The sequence below is a fragment of the Mesoplodon densirostris genome, chromosome 16 (genome assembly GCF_025265405.1).
Source record: "Mesoplodon densirostris isolate mMesDen1 chromosome 16, mMesDen1 primary haplotype, whole genome shotgun sequence".
Classification (NCBI taxonomy): domain Eukaryota; kingdom Metazoa; phylum Chordata; class Mammalia; order Artiodactyla; family Ziphiidae; genus Mesoplodon; species Mesoplodon densirostris.
In genome coordinates this window covers 28,987,857-28,996,535 of record NC_082676.1, presented here as the reverse complement: position 1 = coordinate 28,996,535, position 8,679 = coordinate 28,987,857, and positions in this window count along the sequence as shown.

Below are 8,679 nucleotides of genomic sequence, written 5' to 3'. Positions count from 1 at the left end.
GACTTGGCTGAGGGATGCCCAGAGAGCTGTTAAAACATTATTTTTTGGTGTGTCTGTGAGGCTGTTTCTGGAAGAGGTTAACATTTGAATTGATGAACTGAGTAAAGAAGACGGCCCTCACAATGCGGGTGGGCCTCATCCAATCCCCTAAGGACTCGACTAGGGACAAAAGAGTGAAAGGAGGGTGAATTTGCTCTTTGCTTAAGCCGAGATTCCATCTTCTTCTGCCCTCAGACATCAGACATTAGTGCTCCTGGTTTTCTTCTTGGCTTTTTTTTTTTTTTTTCCCCTGGCTTTTGGACTTAGGTTGAGATTTACACTATCAGCTCCCCTGTTTCTCAGGTATTCAGACTCTGACTGAATTACTCCTTGGTTCTCCTGGTTCCATAGCTCATAGACGGCAGATTGTGAGACTTCTCGGCCTCCATAACCACATGAAACAATTCCTATACAAATCTTCTCTCATCTTATGTATACAGTTGACCTTTGAACAACACCATAGTTAGGGGTGCCAACCCTTCACACAGTTGAAAATTTATGTATAAGTGGAACTGTGCATTTCAAACCCATGTTGTTCAGGGGTCAACTGTATCTCTCTCTATATATATCCTATTGTTTCTGTTTCTCCGGAAAACACTGGCTAATACAGATGTGCTCATCGGATCTCGGAAGACTCGAGGGCTCCTCTGCAGATCTCCAGAGCTGGCTCTTTCTCTTCCTTTCTTTCCTCTCAGTCCTTCCCACTTCCTCTTTCTCTTTCTGTACAGCTCTCTCCTCAGTGACACTCTGCCCTGTGAACTGTAGGCGCCTTGGCCTCCTAGCTTCATCTTCTCCCTTAAGGAGACCACCGGGCTCCACCTAGATCCCCTTTCCTGCATGGTGGTCTGAAAGCTCTCTCCAGATAGTAGGCTGGGGGCTCCCCTCTTTTGTTTTCTAGCTCTCAGTGATCACTGCCTTTGTTGTCTGATGTCCAGGGTCTTGAAAACTGTTGTTTCATATATTTTGCCCAGGTTTCGGTTTCAGGTGAGAGGACAAACTCCACTCGTTACTCCATCTTGGCCAGAAAGAAAGTCAATGAATGAGCCCAGATCACTTGTCAAGGAATCAGTATAGCTCCAAATGTTTCTACTGGGCAGCTAGGATTGGAGAACTTCTTTAAATTAAAAAAAACAACAACACTGGATGGAGCAAACAACACATTCCACAGGCTATATTTGACCCCTGGGCGCCATTTGGAGACTCATAACCTAGTTGTTTCTAGGTTTTTTACATCTTCTTTTAACTAATTTAAGCCTCAAAATAGTCTTCACATTTTACAGGTGTAAGAAATTAAGACTCAGAGAGGTTAGGCAACCTGCCCAACATGAGGAGTTGGAAGAAACAGCATTTGAACCCAGGTCCTCTCTGACTTCAAAGCCAGTGCCATTTCTTATGTGAAATTCCTACCCTTTTGTCCCTTTCTGCACTATTACATTTTGCGGTGTTTTCTGTGTATTTCCCGTATGCTTCTTCCCTTCCCCCTCCAACTTTGAAACTCCTGTACTTTCATCTCCACCCCTTCGTGTTCAGCAGAGGGCCTGACCTATGGGAGATGATGAGGAAATTTTTGTGGAACAAATGACTTTTCTCCTTCTGTTTGCTTTCTTAATGTTTCATGCCTTCTCTAGTCCACATCTGTCTGTTAAGTGGGAGGTATGTTACCAGCAGCTCAGGTGGGATTCAAATCAGGTGGCTGTTAACTGTGAGATGAGGCCTCTGCTACCCCAGGGGTGAGGAGCGTGGAGTGATGCCAAGATGGAGTCGGTTCATTAGAGGGGAAAAGGGCTGGTTGACATCATGTAAACACAATCTTTGAGGGATTAAAATTTTTTTTCAAGTCCTAGGATATTGGAGGGGGGCTATTCAAGTTCAATAGTCATCAAAAAATTTTGAATTAGGACTTCCCTGGTGGTTAGGGCGCAGTGGTTGAGAGTCCGCCTGCCGATGCAGGGGACACGGGTTCGTGCCCCGGTCCGGGAAGATCCCGCATGCCGCGGAGCGGTTGGGCCCGTGAGCCATGACTGCTGAGCCTGCGCGTCCGGAGCCTGTGCTCTGCAACGGGAGAGGCCACAACGGTGAGAGGCCCGCGTACCGCAAAAAAAAAAAAAAAATAGCATAATTAAAAAAACAACACAGGCACTGATGAAAGTATAAGGGAAAGATGCTCTCATATGCTGCTGCTGACATTATAAATCAGTATTATTTTTCAGGAAGACCATTTAACAAAGTTTATCAGAAGTCTTAAATATGTTCATCCCATTTGACTAAGCAATTTCACAACTAGAACATTCCATCCTAAGGAGATAATTGGACAGGTGCACCATGATTTATCCAGGAGAATGCTCATTGCAGCACCATTTATATTATAAAGTTGAAAACTGGGGACTTGATATATGCATCCATTCAAACAACCACCCCACAGCCTTTAAAAACAAATACGCAGAAGAATGACTTGAAAATGTTTATGAATAATTCCTGAGTTAAGAAAACTCAATTATAAAAGTATATGCATATTAATCATAATTAATTCTTCCCATGTGCTTTACTTATTTAATCAACCCATTTAGTCCTTACAATAATCTTCTGAGGCAGGTGCTGTCCTTGTGGATGGTAGAAGCTGGACCATGGAGAGGCCGACTGACTTCCCCTCAGGCTGGTGACCGGTGAAGGGGTCCAACCCCTGACACCAGATCCCAGAGTCAATTCCCAAAATGTGATCCTTGGGCCAGGAGCTTCGTATCACCTTGAACTTGTTAGGAACGCTAATTCCCAGGCCTTCTGATTAGAAGTTCTAGGGGTGGGGCCCAGCGATGTGTGTCTGAGCAAAGCCTTCCAGGTTCTACAGTATTCCACTTTTCCTTGCAGTTTGGATTTTAAAAATGTATGTGTATGGATAAAAAAATGTCTGATGAATTAGTCCCTAAAATATCAACAACGTCATATCTAGATGGTGGCATTTTGGGTGATCTGATTTTCTTCTTTGTGGGTTTTTGTTGTTGTTGTTATTTCCAGAAGTTTCACAATGAACATTTGTGACCAGGCAAAAGACGCGTTCTTATAAAAAAAGAAAAAATATCCCCAGGGAGAAGGAACTCTTCTTTAAAGCTCAGTGAGTGGGTATATATTTGCAGGGTAGGGGGAGATACAGAAGGAAATAATTTTCTTAAATCATGTAGAAATTCAAGCTTCCTAAGTACGTATGAATCACCAGGGGGTCTTATTAAAATGCAGACTCTGATTCAGCAGGTCAAGGTGGCTGAAGTTCTGGATTTCCAAACAACTCCCAGGTGGTGTAGATCCAGGGACCACAATTTGAGAAACTTTGAGATGTAAGCTCTCAACTCCTGGAATTCAAGCTCCGGAAGCCTTTTCTGGGTCGATGATATATTCCCAGTGTTCTGAGAACAGAAAAAAGAATAGTTGCCAAATAAATGCATAGAGAAATCGCAAGCCCAAGGGTCCTGCTGGGGACCCAGGAAACTGGGTTTTGACCATGGTCTGTACCTGCTGCCGGCACCCTCCTGGGCAAGTGGTGTTCAGTGGGCAAGGTGACAGCTCTGGGCCTCCTTCTCTATGACCTGATGTGTAAATCCCACTCAGCCTGGCCCAGGGCTGCCTGAGATTTCAGTCGCACTCAAAACAGAGAGTCCCAGGAACTTAGCTACTCACGGCCAGGAGTAGTTCTGAGAAACCAAGGAAAGCAGTTAGAAATGAAGAAATCTTTAAGCTGAAGTTTCCTTAGAAACATTAACTCATCCACAGAGGCTGTGTGCTGCATTTGGATTACAGGTTAGGCTCATAAGCCTGAGATAAATTACATACTCTTTGTATTATTCAACACTGTACTGTATAATAATAAATTACACAGTTATAGGCCTTAGCCCAAGTTATAACAAATTATACCACAGCATATAATTACCCTGCACTGCACCATATAATAATAAATTAGACAGCTACGAACCTAAGTTGTGATTCCAGAAAGAGATATGAGAATGAACGGGGCCTGTTGATCCATTCCTCTGATCAGAGCCTGTCAGACAAGCCTGGGGCTGAGGGAGAAAGGGGTCGATCTTTTCTTCCCTCTCTTCTTCCCTCTCTTCCTCCCTTCCTTCCCTCTTTCCTTCCACATATGTGGATGCCTCCTTGATTCTGAGTACCCACTTGACCTTGGAAACCTGGGCTAATTGGAACTAATGCTTGTCTCCAAAGGCTCCCAGGTTGTCAGGGGTGGTGGTGTGGGGAGGTGAGGAACCACATGTAAACTGAAAATGCAACCCCGTGTGATAACAGCCATTTACTACTCATAGTAAAATAACAAAGCAGCAAGGTATTTAATGTATTAGCCTAGGTGTTGACTCCTCACAGCCCTGCAAGGTGGGCATCAGCGTCTATTGACAGGTGAAATGAACAGGGCTGACGTGACTTGTTCAAGGTCACACACCTAGGAAGGGCAGAATGAGGTTTCTAGCCCAGGGCTATCCACTGGTTGTACTCTGAGGGTGCTCTTCAGTGGAGGCAGCTTGGAAAGCAAAGATCAAGCATCATAAACATGACACTTGACATGTCCTTAGGAGACAACAGGGTGGAGCCCAACACATCATCCCCCCACTGGGTCCAGCATGGTTGGGTTATTCCCACAGCCCCAGAGAGGGTGCTCTTCCTTCCCAGGAGTTCACGGGCCTGGTGTAATGTGAGGTTGTAATGCTGTGAGCACATCATATGTTGTAAACTTGTTTTATTCTCTCAACCACCTTATGAAGTTGGTGCTCTTCTTACACTCATTTTATAGATGAGGAGCCTGAGGCACAGAGGGGTCAGCAAGTTGCTCAAGGTTAGTAAGTGGCAGAGCTGGAGTCTGAATTTAGGCAAGTCTGGTCTGCCAGCTTCCTCATTCTATACTGCTAGTTTAAAAAGAAACAAAATACACTTATCTTTAAAGTCTAAAACGTATCCTCAGATAGTTGTAGGATGGGAGGCTCTGGGGGACTAAGGCCCAGAGAGCAGTTTCCTGCCTGTATCTCCCATCCACTCGGGACGTACACGAGCCCACTGAGCCACTGGTACCTTACTTAATTATTCATCTTTTCTTTCGTCTTAAGACCATATTAAACACAAATAAGCAGTGATTCCACTGGAATCAAGGTGTGAAAGAAGCCAAAAGGGACAGAGAAGTGAAGTGCTCTGGTCAGGGAGGCTTCTGGGAGGAGGCGGTAAAGGGCCAATAGGAGTTTAAATGGCGTTCAAGGGAGGGAGAGGCATTCCAGGCAGGGAGAAGGGTAGAGGTAAAGAATGACAGGTGAGAAGAGATCGTTTTTGGGGAATATCAGGTCCTAGGTGGTTGTGTAAGCTGGGCAGGAGGTGAGCTGGGGTGAGAGCCCAGGCCCCCGAATGCACAATTAAGGTACTGGGACTTTATCCTGTAGGTGGCGCTGATCAGTGTATGGACTTGAGGTTCTATAGGGACATCCCAGCTTCACACTGTAGCCTAAGAGGGGGAAACTGAGCCCTGCCAGGACTAACCTCGGCCTGCCCTGCTCCATCCTCCAGGGCTCTCACATGCTGATAGAGTGCTTAAAGGAACGTTCTTCTTGTCGTGTCAGGCAAGTGGAAGAGACTCAGTTATGTGGGTCTCCCTGGAAAGGCATCTATTGGGGGATGAAGATAGGGTGGCCAGATAAAATACAGGATGCCCACGCCCTGTATTTAAATTTAAATTTCAGATAAACAACAAATAAGTTTTTAGTAAAAGCGTGTCCCTAGATTGGTTCAAGATGGCTGAATAGAAAAACATGCTCTCACTCCCACTTGTGAGAACACCAGAATCACAACTAACTGCTGAACAATCATCGACAGGAAGACACTGGAACTCACCAAAAATGATACCCCACATGCAAAGACAAAGGAGAAGCCACAATGAGATGGTAGGAGGGGCGCTATCACAATAAAATCAAATCACATAACTGCTGGGTGGGTGACTCACAAGCTGGAGAACACTTAAACCACAGAAGGCCACCCACTGGAGTGAAGATTCTGAGCCACATGTCAGGCTTCCCAGCCTGGGGGCCTGGCAACGGGAGGAGGAATTCCTAGTGAATCAGACTTTGAAGGCTAGTGGGATTTGACTGCAGGACTTCAGCAGGACTGGGGGAAACAGAGACTCCACTCTTGGAGGGCACACACAAAATAGTGTGCGCATCGGGACCCAGGGGAAGGAGCAGTGACCCCATAGGAGACTGAACCAGACCTACCTGCTAGCGTTGGAGGGTCTCCTGCAGAGGCGGGGGGCAGCTCGGTCTCACCATGGGGACAGAGACATTGGCAGCAGAAGTTCTGGGAAGCACTCCTTGGCGTGCGCACTCCCAGAGTCTGCCATTAGCCCCACCAAAGAGCCCGGGTAGGCTCCAGCGTTGGGTCGCCTCAGGGCAAACAACAAACAGGGAGGGAACCCAGCCCCACCCAGCAGCAGACAAGCGGATTAAAGTTTTTTTTTTTTTTTTTGAAAGAGACTGTATAATTTTATTATTTTTTTTACGTCTTTATTGGAGTATAATTGCTTTACAATGGTGTGTTAGTTTCTGCTTTATAACAAAGTGAATCAGTTATACATATACATATGTTCCCATATCTCTTCCCTCTTGCATCTCCCGCCCTCCCGCCCTCCCACCCTCCCTATTTGTAATGAGGTGGCTGGACATAGAGTCTGTCATACAGAGTGAAGTTAAGTCAGAAAGAGAAAGACAAATACCATATGCTAACACATATATATGGAATTTAAGAAAAAATATGTCATGAAGAACCTAGGGGTAAGACAGGAATAAAGACACAGACCTACTAGAGAATGGACTTGAGGATATGGGGAGGGGGAAGGGTAAGCAGTGACAAAGCAAGAGAGTGGCATGGACATATATACACTACCAAAAGTAAAATAGATAGCTAGTGGGAAGCAGCTGCATAGCACAGGGAGATCAGCTCGGATTAAAGTTTTATTGAGATCTGCCCATCAGAGCAACAGCCAGCTCTACCCACCACCAGTCCCTCCCATCAGGAAACTTGCACAAGCCTCTTAGATAGCCTCATCCACCAGAGGGCAGATAGCAGAAGCAAGAAGAACTACAAATCTGCAGCCTGTGGAACAAAAACCACATTCACAGAAAGACAGACAAGATGAAAAGACAGAGGGCTATGTACCAGATGAAGGAACAAGATAAAACCCCAGAAAAACAACTAAATGAAATGGAGATAAGCAATCTTCCAGAAAAAGAATTCAAAATAACGATAGTGAAGATGATCCAGGACCTCGGAAAAAGAATGGAGGCAAAGATTGAGAAGATGCAAGAAATGTTTAACAAAGACCTAGAAGAATGAAAGAACCAACAAACAGAGATGAACAATACAATAACTGAAATGAAAACTACACTAGAAGGAATCAATAGCAGAATAACTGAGGCAGAAGAATGGATAAGTGACCTGGAAGACAGAATGGTGGAATTCACTGCTGTGGAACAGAATAAAGAAAAAAGAATGAAAAGAAATGAAGACAGCCTAAGAGACCTCTGGGACAACATTAAATGCAACAACATTCACATTATAAAGGAGAAGAGAGAGAGAAAGGACCCAAGAAAATATTTGAAGAGATTATAGTTGAAAACTTCCCTCACATGGGAAAGGAAATAACCACCCAAGTCCAGGAAGCACAGAGAGTCCCAGACAAGATAAACCCAAGGAGAAACACGCTGAGACACATAGTGGTCAAACTGACAAAAATTAAAGGCAAAGAAAAATTATTAAAACAACAAGGGAAAAATGAAAAGTAACATACAAGGGAACCCTCATGAGATTAACAGCTGATTTCTCAGCAGAAACTCTACAAGTCAGAAAGGAGTGGTGTGATATACTTAAAGTGATGAAAAGGAAGAACCTACAACCAAGATGACTCTACCCAGCAAGGGTTTCATTCAGGTTTGATGGAGAAATAAAAAAGCTTTACAGACAAGCAAAAGCTAAGAGAATTCAGCACCAGCAAACCAGCTCTACAACAAATGCTAAAGGAACTTCTCTAAGTGGGAAACACAAGAGAAGGAAAGGACCTACAAAAACAAACCCAAAACAGTTAAGAAAATGGAAATAGGAACATACATATCAATAATTACCTTAAATGTGCATGCATTAAATGCTCCAACCAAAAGACACAGGCTTGCTGAATGGATACCAAAACAAGACCCATATAAATGCTGTCTAAAAGTGACCCACTTCAGACCTAGGGACACATAAAGACTGAAAGTGAGGGGATAGGAAAAGGTATTCCATGCAAATGGAAATCAAAAGAAAGCTGGAGTATAAATACTCATATCAGATAAAATAGACTGTAAAATAAGGAATGTTACAAGAGATAAGGAAGGACACTGCATAATGATCAAGGGATCAATCCAAGAAGAAGGTATAACAATTATAAATATATGTGCATCCAACATAGGAGCACCTCAATACATAAGGCAAATGCTAACAGCTCTAAAAGAGGAAATTGACAGTAACACAATAATAGCGGGGGACATTAAAACCTCACTTACACCAATGCACAGATCATCCAGACAGAAAATTAAAAGGAAACACAAGGTTTAAATGACACAATAGACCAGATAG